This window comes from Hetaerina americana, unplaced genomic scaffold, assembly GCF_022747635.1.
Source record: "Hetaerina americana unplaced genomic scaffold, ioHetAmer1.1.p SCAF_1, whole genome shotgun sequence".
NCBI classification, from domain to species: Eukaryota; Metazoa; Arthropoda; class Insecta; order Odonata; family Calopterygidae; genus Hetaerina; species Hetaerina americana.
This window is the reverse complement of record NW_027286069.1, coordinates 78,482,725-78,501,254: the sequence shown is the minus strand read 5'-3', so window position 1 is coordinate 78,501,254 and position 18,530 is coordinate 78,482,725.

Sequence of the window (18,530 nt, the reverse complement as noted above, 5' to 3'; positions counted from 1 at the left end):
TCAAATTTAATACAAAGCTAAGGGAAAAATGAACGTTTCATTTCACACATGTATCCTTCGTTATGGAACGGATAAATTATTTCCTGTATCTCGCGCTCTGGCAATTTAGAAGAAATAATTCAAATCAAATCGAATTACGGCATTTATTTAAATTGTTATCCAAGGTGATAGAGGACTTTTGCATAAATAATATAATAACCGTATTCGTAATATGGAAACAGCAAAGTTTTAACATTAACTTCATAAGTAGAACCACTCGTGCCACTGTAAAACGCCTCATTTGGTTACACCCAGGGATACAACTGGACATCTAGGGAATAGACTGGTTTTGCAAGTATTTGATTAAAATTAAATCTAATGAATTCATGCCAAAAAGTAATATTCTAAAAAACGAAGAATGACGTCTTACATGCCCCGCTAATTACTCGCATCATAGCGGTCCGCTCTTATATTCGAAAAAGTGACCATAAGTATCGAGAATTTTGAGATAGTCACAGAATCAGCATCAACATCCCGCTGTCCGTGAAATCAATTTGGGATACTTAGTTGCCCAGCATTGCTAATATTTTTAGCATCTATTCAAATCAATGTAAGAAATTTGAATGAGTACATGTACATTTACGAGTACTAAATCATTACATTACATTTTCTATTTGTTGGTTTTTGTGTAAACTACGAGTAATAGAAAAGCGTGTATTGTGATTGCGAGTTTTCTCCCACCGCATCACGTATTTGACTTTCGATCTCTTAGGAACTGGTCGAACCACATTTCACGTTCAAGTCCAGGGCATTTGACTTGGCGTGGCTTGAGGACACAGAAGTTCGCGAGAGTCTGAAATCGCAGTTGCATGCGACCCCACGGCACACTTCGAAGGAGAGGTTGGGGGTGAAAGGATGAATGGAGATTGAATCGAGGCACTCGTCTCGGTATGGTGAACGATTGCGGTCACGGGCCGGAGGGTTGCATCCATCCCAGAGCTCGGAAAAACAGTCCGGACCCTGCGCCACGTCAAAGCGATCGACAAAGGAAAATCGTCGTCGAACTGCCAACTGCGGTCTAAATAAACGTTAATGCGGTTGCGCAAGTAGGTCACTGCGTGGGTTTCGGCGCTTTGATCGCAGAACTGTGATACTTCGGAATCTGTACTGCATTGAATTCCCATGCCGGCGAAGCTGGAGGGCTGCCATGGAGACGGTACTCGGTAGCTAATCAGTGCGATGAGCACGCCCGTTCCTTGAACCTAGAACACACACTTAATGGTCAAGTCAAAATATACATAGAGTGCGGAACTGTTTCTTGAACATGAATAGTTTGTTCGTTGACTGTTGGGAGGGCGAAAGTTTCCAAATCTCTCCTCCGACAGCTACAAGATAATTATTCTACCATAAATAGATAATTTATCATATGAGGCATGCGTGATAATAATGATAGCAGCGTATAATATATGAATATACAACCATCCAAAAAAATAGGCTTGAATATGAAATACATATATGGGGAGATCAGGGGAGGGTTTACTATGGGAAGATCCTGTTTTGATTGTATTTTTAGCCTCTGGAAAATAAGTGAGAAGATGCACACTAAGGGTCAGGAAATTGATTTGATATTTGTGGGTGCTGTAAAGGCCTATGATTCCGTTCTTATTGGCCAATTTAGGAAAGAATAAAACAATGGTATTTAAGTCCAATGAAAATCAATTTTTGAACGTTGGAAATGGTGTCAAGTTTTAGTTAAGATAGGAAAGAAACTCTCTGTTATGAGAGCTTCTTTCCAACCTAGGTGTGAATATGATGTAGAATACCGAGTTCTTAAGGATCGACGATCAATTAAAATGTAAAATCGAATTCTATGAAATAGAGCTATATGTGCGAAAATATAGAAGAGAATTCTGCAAACAGTCATAGAAAATGTGCTGACTTATAGGGCAGAGAGCTGGAAAAGCTGTGAAGATGGAGGAGATAAGAAGAGGTGCCAGGATATCTAGCTATAAAGGAAAACAATGAAATTAATATACGTAATGGACATAATTGTAAAAATGAACATGGGAAAATCAGTGGTTCAAAGAATCCAGAGACGAGCTCTCCAATTGTATGTTCACGTTTGAAGATTTAAGTTTGAAAGCTTGAAAAGTACTTTGGACGAGGAAAGGTGGCAAATAACTCAGAATGATGGAAATGTGGAAGACGTGGAAAACTTGTACAGCAGAAATACCTCAATGATGAGGGATCTAGGATAGGGAGGAAAATATTTCAATGACGGAGAAGATGGGGGTACAGGGTAACTGTGAAAAAGTGGAGAGGTCCTTAAAAGCATTAGTGTAAGACAGGTATATTTACCTTATTTTATAGTATAGGCTTAGAATATAACCGCATAATGTAGGATGTAATTTGTAGTCATCATATAAAGAATTTTGATGCATCGTTTGGTGAGAATGTAAAATTGGAAAGCATATGATTTGCCATAAAGGAAAGAAAAACGAAGAAATATTGGTAAATGATTGCTCATTCTATGAACTACCCGATACTAACGAAGAAGTATGTTAACCAACTAAAACAGATATTGGCCTCAGTTCTTAGCATACCAAAAGCATAATAATAATCTCCCTCGCCTCAAAAACACATACATGCATTAAAACTGGTACTAATTTTTGCAAAGAACAATTATGTTTCTCTTATCAAAATGGAAATAATTGAGAAAAAAATTAAATCATTTTATGGATAAGAACTGAATTTTAAAATCACTGTCACCGTTTACATTATCTGGTACGAAATATTGTAGCACTTTAATTACGTAAGTTTTTTGATTTTTTATTCTTTTTGCCATACCTGAATGGAAAACTATGATAATCTATATATATAAGAATAAAATGCTAGAGAAAAGGATTCCGAAACTTATTTTGATTCGCCTTACAGAGGCACCAAGAAAAACTTAAAATAGACGCGAGTAAAGTATTGCGTTGCTGTCAGTTAATATATTATATTCCTACCTTTGGTCATGAATTTAAAAATTGTATGGATAAAATAATGTGCTGGTCTCATCAGATTTTAATGTTTATCGAATTTCTTACGAATATGGGAAAAATGAAGTACTAAGTAAACATTTCACATTTTTTATTACCTTATGTCGAGTTTGAAAGAATAATTTGCTATAAATATTCTCCGACAGTCAAAATATTAAATAAAATGCAATAAAATAAACGTATCCGGAATAAGACTAAGGTTTCCTCAGTCGGCTGGATTTAAAATTCTGAAATCGCACATAGACACGAACATTTTTTCCAAAATATAATAAGCGGTGTACTTAATATGGTTTCTCCAAATTTAGTCAGAATAGACACGAATCTGAGAGAAATCACTACAAGAAAATCCTGAATAATAATAAAGGTGTCTTCTTATTGTTAAATATTTTTCAAGATCATGAATGAACTAACACGCATTCTGTGTTTCGATATCTCACTGTGTTCTCTCGGATATGGAAATTCGTTAAATTTCATGGAGAACCTTTACCTTTTTTTTGGGTTTAAAAAATAATGAAGAGCAAATGAAGAGGGAAATTGAACTCCTGATTCATTTATCCAAAAGTTTGTTTTTTTCCGAGAGGGAATTCATTTGCGGAAGGATTCGTCTGAACTGACGTGGGGAAGGCGCGGGGAGGAAGGGAGAAATAAAGAGAGGAACCTCGATCCTTTTTAACTCCCGAGTCGCGAGGGTGCGAAACGTTCCCTTATTCATTTATGCATTTCAATTGTTCCACTACGGAAGTGGTTCAGAAATTATTGTGGAAAAATGGGAGGGAAAACTCTCTGGTTGCCTCTCCAAAAATTCCACCAGGGCACTTTGTTTTTCGGTGTTTTTTTTCTAGAAGTGCTGCTGGTCAAAGATATTATTTTGTGTTTGAAAAATTTACTTTCATGCAATGACTTTCCGGAAACTTTTTTATTGATTACCATGTGTGATTTAAGTTTTATTTTTTATTGAACTTTCCATTGTCCTCATTTATCTTAAATTTTTGGTTGACGAAGAGACTAGGCAAGTGAGGAATATTCTTTCATCTACATAATGGATTCTCTGAAACGAAAGGATGGTTGCCTTTCTGCCCGGAAAGCCCACCTAAAGAATCAAGTGCACGATTCCAGAGAAATCGTCGTCTTAAATCCGACTTCCTTCCTTCACATAGTATTCTCGGAAGCCTTAAAGAGGAGGCCTTGAATTAAACTAGGGATGCTTTGAAATGCTAGAAATGCTTTGAATGAGATATCATTGGATGACTGCCATCTTTTTCGGCTCTACCGACCCACGCGATTAGCCTCTTACCACCGAATCACTAATTTTTGACGTATCTTGCACCAGAGCTTTGATATTGTGATGATGTAAACTCTTGTCTGGGGTCTCATTCCGAAGGTTTTAAGCATTAAAGTGGCAAAGTAGGATTTGAAATGTTGATTTTTGGTTCTGGAAAAAAATTATGGCGAAAGATAGAGGATTGAACTCATCACAATCGGAATATAGATAACAATCGGTAATTTTACAAGAGTGGTGATGGGCAGACAAATAGGTGTATTTAAGATTACTAATTACAATATGATGTTTACATGCATAACAAATGTTTGCGTTGAATGCGTTGCACGAAAAGTGTAACCATTCCCTTACTTAAATGTAATGTAAAGTCAAGAATTTCAAATATCCAAAAGACAACTTTCTCGTAATTAAATTAACGTATTTGGTAAATATTACCGGGTAAAGTCTTAATTTTCAAATTTTCAATGGGTTATCTCGTGAGCTATACCGTTTAAATAAAAAAATGATGAATATGAGAAGACGTGGGTACATTTTACAATGAAGAGTAAAGCAATATTTGTTGCTAAAATAATTTTTCCAGCTGTGTTTATAAGTATCACATCATACTATTGAGCACTATGATTTAAAAATATCATTCCCACATATTTATCATAAGATATCATCCTTAATGAGATAATATATCGTAGATGGACGCCAAAATGCATGTCTTATATTTTTGAATTTCCAACTAAGTAAATTTGAGAAAAATAATGTGAGTTGTCATGTTTGTTTTTCGTCAAATCATTACTTTACTTCCGCTCAATTCAGGATTAGGGTAAAATATTTTAACCTGTGCCATATTAAATGCGTCCTCCGTCATTTCTGTTATCTACCTCTGTACTGGTTCAGCATCTAAGATCGGTAGTGTAAGTTGACCATTCTTGTCAAATATTCACTCCCAGATTTTGTATCGTGTTTTAGCTGATTTTCATTGCTTCAACTACTGAAGCCAAAGTGAAGTCACAATTGTGACCATATTAAAGTTTTTTGGCCTGCATGGTAGTAGAATTGAGAGATGAATATTCATCAATACTGTTAACGAGTAGAAGCAATTTTATGGCCATTAGTAGATCATCTGTTGAACCAAACCAAACAACAGTTATCAACCCGTAGGTCAGTTTGAGAGGTAGGAATACCTTACGTAGTAGTCTTACCTAGAAGCTTACCCAATCCTTTCTGTTTCCCAGGAAGATCTGGCACCCGAAAAATCACACTGCTTGGGTAAAGCTGAGGGTGTATAGTGGCGTCCCTAGGAATCAAACTAAGGCTCTTCCGTCAGTAATCCAAACCTTCTCCTCACTAGACTACCATGTCCCCCTTCACTCGATAATTGTAAATGAATAAGTCAGACATAAAATTCTTTAAATGATAACTGACTTTTTAATTTTCCACTACTGAGTTTTTGTGAACAATAGCATAAATTATTTTTTTATTGGAGAAATAGGTTTGACAGGCAAACTCTTCAAGCTTACAGATGTTTACAATACCGATATTATTATGACTAGATACAGGCAAGGTATTTTTACTTAATTCTCTGGAGCGTATTTGACTAAAAAATGGAATGTCACCTGGATAGGGAAGAGGCATGATGCATTGGAGCGGCCAAGTATGGCCAAGCGGCAAATATTTAAATAAGAAATTGAGACTGGTATCAAATGAAGCAAAAGAAGCACGGTGGAAGACGCAGTTCAAGGATATGGAAGGTTTTGCTGAGGAAGGGTGAAATTGGTGCGCTATTCAAGAAGGTTAAAACATTATTGGGAAGTAAGAAGGGAAGATCTGTGTTGGCAGTTAGAGATAAGTTCGTTAAGATATAAGTTGACATCAAAAAGATCCAAGAGAGTTGGAAGGAATATATAGAAGAACTGTATGGTAAAGAACTTAGGCCAGCAAGGTTAGACATTGAAAGAGAAAATGACGTAGATGAAGATAGCATAAGCCCAGGCATACTCGACGATGAGATAGAAAGGGCATTACGGGAGATGAAATCAAATAAGGCCGTGGGGGTTGAAAAAATTCCTGCGGAACTGCTAAAACGTTTTGGAAAATGTGGAAGGAAGACTCTTTAAGGACTGAGTCGTAGCATCTACAAGTAAGGAATCTGGCCGGAAGACTTTATGAGATCAGTGTTTATTCCAAATTCAAAAGTTTTTAGAGTGATTAAATGGAGATTGTGTTTGCTTTGATTTTCCTTCTATTTGAAAATTTCTGAAAACTACCTTTTTCTTTTGACCTCAACTGCCTTTCAATCATCGGTACACGTGGAAACTCGTCATTTACAAAATCGGTTGAATTTTCTTCTCATCTTTAGTATTTGATGTGCATAAGTGAAATAGATTGAACATTCAGAGCTTTTCTAATAGATCTTTAACTGTTAGTGGTCCAAATAGCAATCCTCCGGGGCCAGATTACGAAAATAAGGGCACGGCACCCTGGATCGACTCAAAAGTTGGCTCCTTAGCACCAAGGGAAAGAGACACAGCAGAGGGAAAAGGGTTGAAATGCCGAGAGGGTGGGGGAAGGGTGAAGGGCGGGAAGGGACGAAGGCGGGGGCAAATGTTCTATAACTTTAGCTGGGTGGTTGGGAGATAAGAGGGGGACGGCACCCCAAAGTGCGAGATAAGCCCGCTCTACTCTCCCCTCTCACCAATGGAGCCGAGGTTTTTGCCTTAATTCGTCACGCGAAGGTCGCAAACTACGACTCTGTAACGAGAGGATTCTGTGAGAACCATTTTGGAATCCTACTGGTGCCGACTCTAACGACTTCATTTCAATGCCCTCTTCAAATTTCACTTCAGTATTTTCGAGGATAATAAATAAAGACCAGCGCACCGTTCTCTTTTACGCATAAAACATCAAATCTGTGAGCGGGAGAATTTTGTTTTCGTTCGCCTACTGGTCAGGGATTTTTGCTGGGCGTATTATTACTGCACGATTGGTGAATTGGTTGAAGAATTTATTTTGGCTTTTCTCTCATGCGTGATTTTTTTGTTGAAAATGTATTATGATGGGTTGTTTTACTTAAACATATATATCTTGCCGATGATATTTATTAAGGCATAGGACGTGTTCTACTGTTTGAGGCACGTTTAATATAAGTCACTTTACTTCAAAATAATTTTTGGACATTTTTCTCCCCTAAAATTTAAAGGAAACATTCACATTCTAAATACTCATGAAAGGTGAAACATTTAAGGTGCGAAAGCAAAATGCTGTGTTATTATGTTAATACTAACCTTTATGTGCATATTACAAATAGTTAAATGACTGGTTATGTATAATTGAAAATATACATATGCTCAAATTCAGGTTAGGAAGTGTCGGTTTTGATATTTATTTTAAGAAGACAAAATTAATTAGACCAGTAAATATTTTGAAATTCCTGTCAGGAACACCGACTCATGGAGCACCATTGTGAAGATGAAAATATGAGGTGTTGTAGAAATCATAAAGCGTAAGCATAACATGAGTTATGGAGGGGCGGGGCAAAAGAATTTGCATCTCAGTGCGCGAAAGTGGTTAAGTGATATTATTGGATATTGTGAAGGTATTTTTCAAAATTGATTTTTATGTAACCGCAAATCGATGAAGTTTATTTTTGCAAAATAGTTGCGGAAATTTGAAGTAACAGCCTATGCGTAAATAATGGGATTCTTTTAATCGGAAATGCTTAATGCGGAAATACTTAAAGAGAAATATGAATTTACCTCGTTATATCACCGTCAACATGTATTTCATGATACTCGGAAAACTCTAGATGCACGATATCCGAAAAATTTAACTAATTTTGGAAGGGTCAAGATTTAAGATGACAGTACGAAATTCCATCTCGGGACAATTGGATCCGATTAACGATTTTTGGCATTTGATAAAGATGACCTATTTTTTAATATATATATTCGTAAATATGAATTATTTTCTCTGTCAGTATTACTCATTTTTCCACCCTCAAACTTCGTATTTTTATTAAATACCACTTCTTGGGGAAATTAAAATTATATTTGAAACCTTCATGTTTATTAGAACTTACTTGCAATTTTATTTACAATTAATATTGGAGGCATTTTTAGTATTTTTAATTATGGAGTCATCATGATATGTATATAGTTAACCTTGCGAAACAATTAAATAAGGTTTAGCTCCATGACTTTCAATTATTACCTCTGTGATTTTTTTTGAAAGCCACACCTCTGAAAACTGGTGTCTTCTGCATTTTATTGTCAAAATAAAAAGAGTAATTGGAATGAGTAAAATCTGTGGACAATATTTTCATCATTTATTAATCTCCATTTTTTAGTCGCAATGATAACTTCATTGTACTGTGGTAGAAACGCGTTGAAATCAAACACAAATTCCATTCCAAATACCTCGTTGATGGTTATCAAGTTGAAACAAATATTATTTTCGCTGATTTCGAAAATATTCTCGGTTATATCGTGTTGGATTCCAATTTTAAAATAATGTTAATTCACTATTTAGTAGTTCATGCATGTATTCCAAGGCCCCGGACAAGTGTAACGGTTCAAACTTACTTGAAAATGAAAAAAATATCCTTCTTTTTATTGCAACAATTTCATAGTGTAATAATCATGCACCTGGACTGGGATCCGAACCCGGATCCCTCGATGTCCGGCCGAATGCTTTAGCCAGTTATCGAGGCGTCCTCTTAAATTCTGAAATGTTGGGGGGCTTTAAAAATATTTTAAATTTGAAGAGGGTATGTCGATAGCTTCACTGGCTTAAGCACTCGATCGGACATTGAGGGATCCGGATTCAAATTCCGGTCAAGGTGAATGATTTTTATGCCATGAAATTGTTGCATTGACATGCATATTAGCGGATGACTCCGTTAAAGGTTTCTACTTCGGCATCTGCCGCAGTTTCTTGGCATTTCATTTTTTAAATTATTATTTGTAATTAAGATATAAGGCGAAAGAAACAAGTGGTATGGCAATAGAAATTTGCTATTTTTTATTTTTATTCGTATATGCACTCTACTTTAACAATCATACAAACAAAGTTTACAATCACACAATTATATTTAACTCCGTCGTAATTTAAAAATGAATTATAAATAACAGCCATTCATAAACATTTCTATAATTATGATGCAAATAGCAAACAAAAACTAATTAATCATGAAGAGAAATATTCCATTTAGGAGTATAAATTAAATTGAATCCTTATACTTACTGAGTTCAGTTTCACCTTAAGAAATGTTTTACCTGCTTTTTACTTTTAAAGGGGAGATTAATTAACAATAACTTCTTTGAAGCTCGTCGTTATACCCATCTACGTACTTTTAATTATAAGACTACATTTAGAGAAATGAAATTACTTTAAATATATTCTTTAGCACTCTAGTATTAATTATAGAAAAATATTTGATACATTTTGGCAAGACATAAAATTCACTGGATTCCTGCATAATTACTTGTAATCGAACTTCAAGGGCTAACAGATCCGTTGACTCTTCCACCCTCCGCGTAAATATGAAAAACGTTCATTCGTTTCTTTATTTAACGCAACAGTCTTACAACTAGCATTAAATGGGCAATATTTTACACGCATTGAAGCAAACACATGAAATGCGCGAGCTGTTTCAGTTAGTCAATAATTGTGCACTAATATTACAAATTCGTTTTCGTTTCATTACGGTCATTTGTTCAACCACTGAATTTTATATATATTCTCCTTATTTGAGGCACTGATATTCTATTATTTCCTGCACACTACACTACATTTCACTTCAAACAAATAATGAAAAATGAAACTATACCTGCGAAATCACCATACATTACGAGCATTTATTACATTCGTATACTGAAATAGATTTATGTACATCATATGATTTCTATGAAACTCCAAATGTTTCATAGTAATCAACGTGGGTATTTTATAGTTTGTGTTAGATAATAAATTATCAATATCATAAGTGCTTTTTAACTTTTTATATTCGGAAATATGTCAGATAAGTTGTAAATGGCAATGATTATGGTCGGAAGATGGGTATTGAAATGTGAATAGTGCTTGACTTATACTTTTCCTTGTTTAATATACACAATATATGTTCATAGATAAGAATAATCAACCAATATTGGTTGCTCAATATCCAATCGGTCAGGGCGAATGATTTTTACACTCTAAAATTGTTGCATTGTGATGAAGAAACTTCACTAGAGCTTGGGTTCCCTGATAAGATGTTACCAGTTTAAATAGATTAAGGCTAAGTGGCATTAGTACAACGCGTCAATTCTTTGAAGTGGTACCGTGAGCCCTTCTTTCGATTTGGAACTCTTCGACTCAATTTTTTGAATTCCACTATGGATGATAAATGCCTAAAAATATTATGTTAAATAAACTGACGAGTTTTATACTTTTACGAACTTTTATTTTATTTTATTTGTTCCATCATCCAAGTTTTATTGGAAATTTGCGTGTGGCATCAATTCTCCGAGCCTGAACCATATGTTATAAAATTTCACATGAACTCATGGGAGACACACAGTTCATAGTTGAAACATTATTTTAATTTCTCCCAAAAATATTAAAATCGAAAAGTAATGAAGAAGGATCTGCTCATTCCTCAATTATTTTCGAATCTCCGGGGTTTAAGGCACCGCATAGGGAAATTTTTGCGGAGTACTGTTGTTTTCACGACTTTCATTAAGTGCATCAGTGCTCCATCGCTTTGAAAGACGGCCTCGCGTGAAACCTACTCACGCATCTCGATTCGCGCCTCTTTTCAGTCGAGACCACGTCGCACCCTTTTCCTCCGCCTAAATAAGAGGCGGTCGAGGAAGGGAAGCCTCCATGAAAGGAGAAAGAGGACGCTACGGGGTCACCTGCGTTTCCCTCCCTCCCCTTCCCCTCAGCCCTTCCAGAGGGGGTTAGAGGGGCTTTGAAGGGGAAGGGGACCGACGAGGGAGTGGATGCGAGAGGAAGATAGGGGACAGACAAGTTGGGAGTCGAGCAGGAAGGAGAGAGATACTCGCTCTTTTGACTTTAAGGGGTTAGGGGTGCGGCACGGGAGTGGTTAGGGCAATGGGGAGAGTCGAAGAAGTGGTAAAGGAGTTGTCGGGAGAGGGAGTGGTGTTGGAAAGGGTGCGAGGGGATGAAGAGGACTGCACCATTTGACTTCGCAATTCCGCCGTATCTCTTGGCCATCGTCCGTGATTCTTCAAGTCCCATTAGCGGCACTGTGTGCTTATGTGTGGAAGAGGGGCGTGGGAGGGTGGGAATGGAGAAGGGTGTTTTTAAGTCGGCCCTTCCCCTCCTACAATCCGCTCTCTTTTACTCCATCAGCCTAGCGAAGGCACCTTCTTTAGCCTCGCCTCGCCCCCCTGACAGCCCAGGCCAGGGCCGGAAATTAGGGGTTAGTGCCGAATGAGGGTACGGTCAAGATTTCTCCCTCACTCCCTTTAAGGTAGAAGGGAAGGTTTTCTAAGGGAAGGGGTAGCAGCGATCGCGTAGCAGTGGGAGGGTTGTAAACAAAAGACAGCGGAATAGTGACTATCACGAAGAGGTCGAGGAATGAAGTTTTAGATTGGTAGTGGATGAGGAAAGGAGAGATTGGTGTCAAGAAAACCTGAGAGAAGGAATCGCGGAATGCGAAGACGGGTGTGAGGGTGGAAGTAAAATGCGACGAATATACTCCCTTTAGTTAATTTCATCTAGTCGGAAAAAATCACTATCCATAACATGTTCCACATTAAGCAGAAATGATTGATATATATCTACTTCTCCAAGTAAATCAATAACTAGGAGCATTAAGGCAAAAGTATTACTTTGCAGTATAACTCGTTAGAAACACAAATTCTTTTACTGAATAAAGTGTAATATTAATTGCCGAATGAGGTCGGATGGAAAAATATCATAATTAGGTATTAAAGAATTAAGGATTGCAATAAAGATTCGTTGCACGAGTGTTGAAAAAAGAGTATGAACTGTTGATCCTGAATGAATATGATATTGAGCACCATTAATCTCAAGAGAAAAACATTTTTGCACTTTCGAGCTCGAAGGTTAATAAATACGTTTTTTTTTAAATACAAGAGGGTTTGTGTTGAATATTCATTCAGATGAACTCTATTGTATTTTTAATACGATAAAATTGTTTAGTTGTGTTTCAATAATTTTACTGGACCCATGATAACTTCGACTCAGAACTCCCTCATATTCGTTTAGTGATATTGTTACATCGATAAAATGTTTGCAGATGATGATCTAGTATACAGTGTATATGAAAATAAGTCAAGTTTTAATAGAATTATCACACGGGTTATTTGAGTAATTCAATGCGCTTCTATCTCTTGAAGGCGATCATATATTTCTTTACTAATATAGTTATTCAGCGGGTTAAGTAAACCTATGGAACATTCTACTCGAAATTTACTATGCTGTTTAAAATTTCGAATCTCTACGAAGGAATTAAGGGTATGTTAAGATATTAGTTTTGGAGTTGATTTGTATTATAAGTTAAAAATAAATTTAGACACTCGGTGGATTACATGCCATGGGCTACCACTTATAGGTTGCTTTGTGCTTGTCCATTCATTTTATTATCGCGCCATTTCACTACCTAGATAAGTATTTACCCGAGGATTGTACGTGCACGTCTGTAAACACAACAGGAAATCAGAAATGAATGTACCTACCACGAGGGAGGCGTATTTAATGAAGTTTCACGCTATCAATTCTCTTATGGTTAGCAGCAAGTTGCTTCCTTCAACTTTATGAGAGTTTGTGGAACGATCCGTATTCTGATACTTTTTGCTCGGGTCAACTCCTTTTGCAGTATAAATTCTTGAAAATTAATTTGTTTTCTAAAACTTGGTGTCATTTAGAAGGAAGTTGTAAAACTGCGTGGAGTCTTCATTCTGTTACCTTAGATGCAAAGCTTATATGCACATCCATTGCATATAAGCTTTGCATCAAAGGTAACAGAATGAAGACTTCAAGCAATTTTCATTTCAAATTCAATCATTGAAGATTAAGTTCGGATGGGCTAAGTTTAAAGATACTTACCGTAATAATAACTTAAGAACTTACCATAAAAAATATCGGATACTTTGGATTTATTTTGAAATCCCTATTCTGAAGCTTGCATTAATTGGTGATTCTCAAGCCGCGAATTCACTATTTTTTTAAAGTTCTTAGCCTTCCGAATAGTTCTGAACGTGTGATCAAAGCATTGCGATGGCTATTTATATGCAGGATTGCAAACCTACAATCACCATCTAGAGTTTCGAGAAGTACTGACCTGCTACTTTTGGAAAAACAGGCTAACTCACTGGCCATCATCCCAACTTGGCCGCGTGCAGGTCTTTACTTGGAAATCTTTTATTAAATGGCATTTATTTCAATGTAGTCATTTCAAAGTTTTCGCAGACAAATCTTCCTACCCAAATTTTCTTTTCGTAGATAGGGTTCCGGTTTTGTATCTTCTCTTTTGATGTCAAAAATTCTTATCGTCCTGCTGTCTAAAGTTTCCGCGTACACGGCTGGCTGAATTCTTCGAATGGAGGAAATTGAAATCTTCGAGAGAAGGAGAGGGGAGAAAATACATAGAAATAACTTTATTATTCTCTGGGGAAAGTCCGTAGTGGAAAGATAAATGGCTTAAGAATAAGAGGATGGACAAAGAATACAAGCAGGATGTGTATAAACTTAAATATGTTTCGCTTATAAACTTATATATTATGAGGTAGGTTTCCATCCGTAGATTAGTTAATGCTTAATGGAATAAAAATTTATCTCCTTAGACCCATCCATATTAATGTTGACCGTAACTCAGTCATTGGGCGGGAATACTGAGATTAACATTCTATTTTGATTAAATGTCAAAATGTTTTAATCATTACTTAAAACTATTAATTCATGGTTGACTCTTATAGTTGTAGATATGGCAGATGCGTTAAATTATTCTGTTAACTCTTGAATCAATAAATATTTATGCAATATAATGCAACATGTATCACCTATTGCACGGTTAATTCGCAAAACAATGTATTAAAAATGGGATGGTTTAAGTAAAGTTAAATCTGAGAATCGGATAAAACATTGGGGAAGAAAACAAATAAATTTACGCCACCATATTAAACCCCTATAGAAAAAATAGGGGCTACCCCTCCGGTGCTGGAGAAGGTCATTTAGGAACGAGAATACAAACAGAATAAACGGAGATCAAACGAATTCTAACATTGTGCGTGATGAAAATGTGTTTGGCTGTATCTCCGGAGGGAAGACATCAAGGATGGTCGTTTGGGCTAGGTATTGAAAGGAAATACCAAAAGGCGGGCGCCCGTGAGAGCGGCCGGCAGTTGAACCATGTCGCGGCCAGATACTAGTATTTTATCAAAGATACTTAGCTTACACCAAAATTATCAGGGTCTCTTATCGAACTTCCAAATCATTTCCGCAGTTAAGAATCTGTTCCCAATCTATTAGAATCTATTAAAACATTTCAAAACCCTATTCCAAAATTAACGGCTGGTTGCCAGAATGTAGGGTCTACATAGTCGTGTATTATTTAGTTAGTTAATATGAGCATAAACGACGCGATAGAGGAAGGTCTTTATAATAAACCGCTTAATTTGGTAAATAATTTGAGCCTTCTTTCTTGAGTAGATTTTTCTTACATTTAATATTTTATTCAGAGAAATATATAGGTACATGTTAAGATGAGAACAAAAGGGCAAATATTTTCTAGGTTATCAACTTGTTTCGTGTCTCGTAGAGTTACATAAAATTAAAGAAATTGTGTTTTACTTTCTTAATACCAACTCTTAATTTACGAGTTTGAGGCGGGAAGCCTTGAAGGGCCATTACTTATTCCTTAAGGGTCATGAACAGTGAGAATATTAAGCCATGTGGTCTGCACTTCGTCGACCTTGCCTTCCTGAGTTTTACCCAAAAGACGTGCTATCTCTTATTGCCCCTCTGCAAACACTGGAGGCGCCACTCGGGTATATTTATGATAAATTATTAGGCACCTCACATTGGAAAGTAAATTTTTGCTTTCACCGTTTTCGTTCAATGAGTACATCAGATGCTTATCAACCAAACTCACCCGTTGGTCCCGTGAAACCGCCATTGCGGATAAGATCGGAGATTTCTTGTTAGTGCAGGCCAAGGGCACCATTCAATCAATTATTCAATGAACATTCGATTCCTAAGAGTTTGATTAGTTGAAATGAGGGAAGAGAGCGAGAGAGAGAGAGAGAATGTGTGTGTGGGATGGAGACTAGTGATAGGAAGAGAGTGAATAGGGACAGACGGGCACTGAGGGGGATAAACTTGGGGTTTCCCTACTGACATTGGATGCGGCTGCTGCGGGAACACTGGGATGCGGACACGGAATTTGCGGAGCACGGGGGAGTTGCGGGAGAGGGTGGAAAGGGAGAAGTCGCGGTTGGACAGGAAAGGTGCAGGACGGCAAGGGAGTGGAAATGAGAGGCTGGGTGATTTGGGGGGGGGTTGCCAGTGGAGGACAGGGACGGTGGCAGGATAAGAGGGGTCCGGAGGACGTGTGCGGGGGGAGCAATCCCTTTCTTTCTCTACTCTCCCCCCTCCCTGCCCCTCTCCAGTCAGGGAAAGGGGTTGAATCGGGGAATGGGGGGGGTGAGAAGTGAGTGGATGGAGGGCGATAAGGGATGGGCCAGCGAGTCGCTGCGTGCGAGATAAGGACGGCGGGCCGAAGTCTCTCTCCGAAGTCCGCGGCTTACGCCCGACCCCGTGGATGAGCGGGTTTCGCCCTCTCCCTCCCTCCCTCATCCGACTTCTCTCTGGGCATCAGTGTAGGGTTTGGCGCAAGGGGTGCAGGAGAGGGGCAATAAAGAGGAAGGGGAGAAGTGCGGAGAAGGCCGAAAGGGGAGGGAGTGGCGGTCGTGGAGGCGCAGGAAGGGTTTTTGAGTGTTTTGGTGGGAAGGAGAGATACACCAAAGAGAAAGGACTTGCTTCGCTGCTCCGCAATATCTATCTCCCTTCTCCTTCTCATCCAGGAGGAATGTGTGTGAGAGAGAGGAGTGGCAAAAGGGAAGCGAACGGGAGGGAAAGGTAAATGAGGAGGGAGACAGCTGGGAGGGAGGACGGATGAGATTCGTGAGGGCGGAGGACAAGAGGGAAGAGGACGCACGGGTTTGAGGGAAACGTGGGAAGGGGTAGTGGAATGGTGAGGAGTGAAAAAGAAGCGGTCGAGAGAGGGAAAAGGTAGTGGGGCCGAAAAAAAACTGTGGATCGGAGGGATCGGAAAAAAATCCGCGATGAGAAAAAAGAGATGATATAATCTCTGTCACCAGGACTAAACAAAAAAAATTAATTCGGAGAGTTTTTCGGTGGGTTTCTTCTCGGGGAGGAAGGAATGGGGATGGGGAGAAGTCGGTGGAATAGGTAGGGCTCCTAAGTCGCTAGTGGTGTGGCCCTTACAAATTTTTTGGCCGGGGGTTTTCAAATGAGGGATGTTCCACCGGGGAAGGAGGATGTGATGTTGGAGTTATTGATGGAGGAGGATGCAGACTAGAGGAAAAAAATGAGGTTTTAAGGTTTAAAATGTGGTGAAGGAGAAGAGGGGGAATGGACTGGGAGGGAAGAAAAAAATGATTCAAAATGAAAATTCAGACAGGATTGAAGGGATAACGGGGGAAGTGGGTGCCTTGGAGTGGGGGATGGGGAAAGGAAGATAGTGGTTAGACTGCGTGGCAATGCGGTTAGAACGAGGAACAGTTTTAACGGAATTGTGGGGTCGCCTCAGGATGGAGGGAAATGGAGGAAAAAAGAGAAGAGGGAGTGAATAAGGGAAACGGAGAAAGTGAGAGAGTGAGTTTCCGTACGTACGAAGCGGAAGGGCGGCTTACGCAATGAGCGTTGGAGATGGGAAAGCGCGGAGAGCGGGATGCTTGGGATGAGGTTGGGGCGGATGAAGAATGAGAGAGGGAGAGAGAGGCGGGATGGCGTAGATTAGTGGATGCAAGGCGCCGGGGTTGGGCAGGAGAAAGGAGGGGAACGAAAGGGATGGGTAAGTTGTGGGTGCGAGGAGGCGGAGGAGGAGAAAGGGAAATGGAAAGTAAGGAAAGGAGGCAAATCCTCAACGGGATGGGGTTGAGTGAAAGAGGAGGTTGGAAAGAAACTTTTCGGAAGGAATTGGCTTCGAGAGAACGGGAAAAAGACAGGAACGAGGGTGGGACACGGTTAGCGTCGAGAGTCTATTCAAACGAGTTTTGAAATGTGGTGCTGGTTCCAATTTTTTTCTATTTTCTCGTAATTCGGAGCATGTTTCCTTGGAAAAGAAAACTTCTAAAAACATTTTTCGGCATTTAAACTTGATCGATTTTTCTTTCTCAAGGAATGTGCCCATTTTACCTCGCTGAATGTTGAAGACGGAACGCCATGAAATGGCATTTATCGATTTGAATGATTACTGGTATGGAGACAGGACTCGCACTCTTAGATAAGTATTAAGGGATGCGAAGCTGGAACTATAGGCCTGAAAGGAGATCACTACCTCAATCTGCTTTGATCTGAAAATCTATTGCCTGCACAAGAAGTTTGCCCTCTGTCTTTCCGGTTTTAGAACATCAGTGTAGAATTACAATGTAGAAACTACGAAGTGTAAAATCATTCGCCTTGACCGGGTTATTAATTAGTTCCGCATAAAAATTACACAACGGAATGAGGAAACATTTGCTGGCTCGACATAAGTGCAATTAGAGTAACCTGCTGATCTAATTCTCCGGTTCTCTTCTAGTTCTAGATCTCCAACTGTTAATTGGTCGGGTAATGCTGTCTTTGCTTTGAGGATCACATTTGTGAAGGAAAACATTTACACTAACGCTCGCGGGGGAATCTTTTGCACATTGATTTTTGTAAGTAATTCTTCTAGTAATTAGAGTAATAATTGGGAACCACTTAGTAGGTATATCAGAAGTATCAAGGCAGTTGACTGTATGTGCCCTCTGAGGTCAAATGAAATATTTATTGCTCATAAAAATCTACAAGAGGTTATATTTTACACATTTTTAAAACAACTAAATTTACAAAATATACTTGTGGAAATTCCAAGATTACGTTTAATGTACTTCATAAGTAAATTGCACTGCATTTATTGCCTGTTATAATGAAGGGAACAAGATGAACTGCGTGTTACGATTAAGTTCCAACCATCCATCCATCCAATCCATCTAGTGTTTCATTTG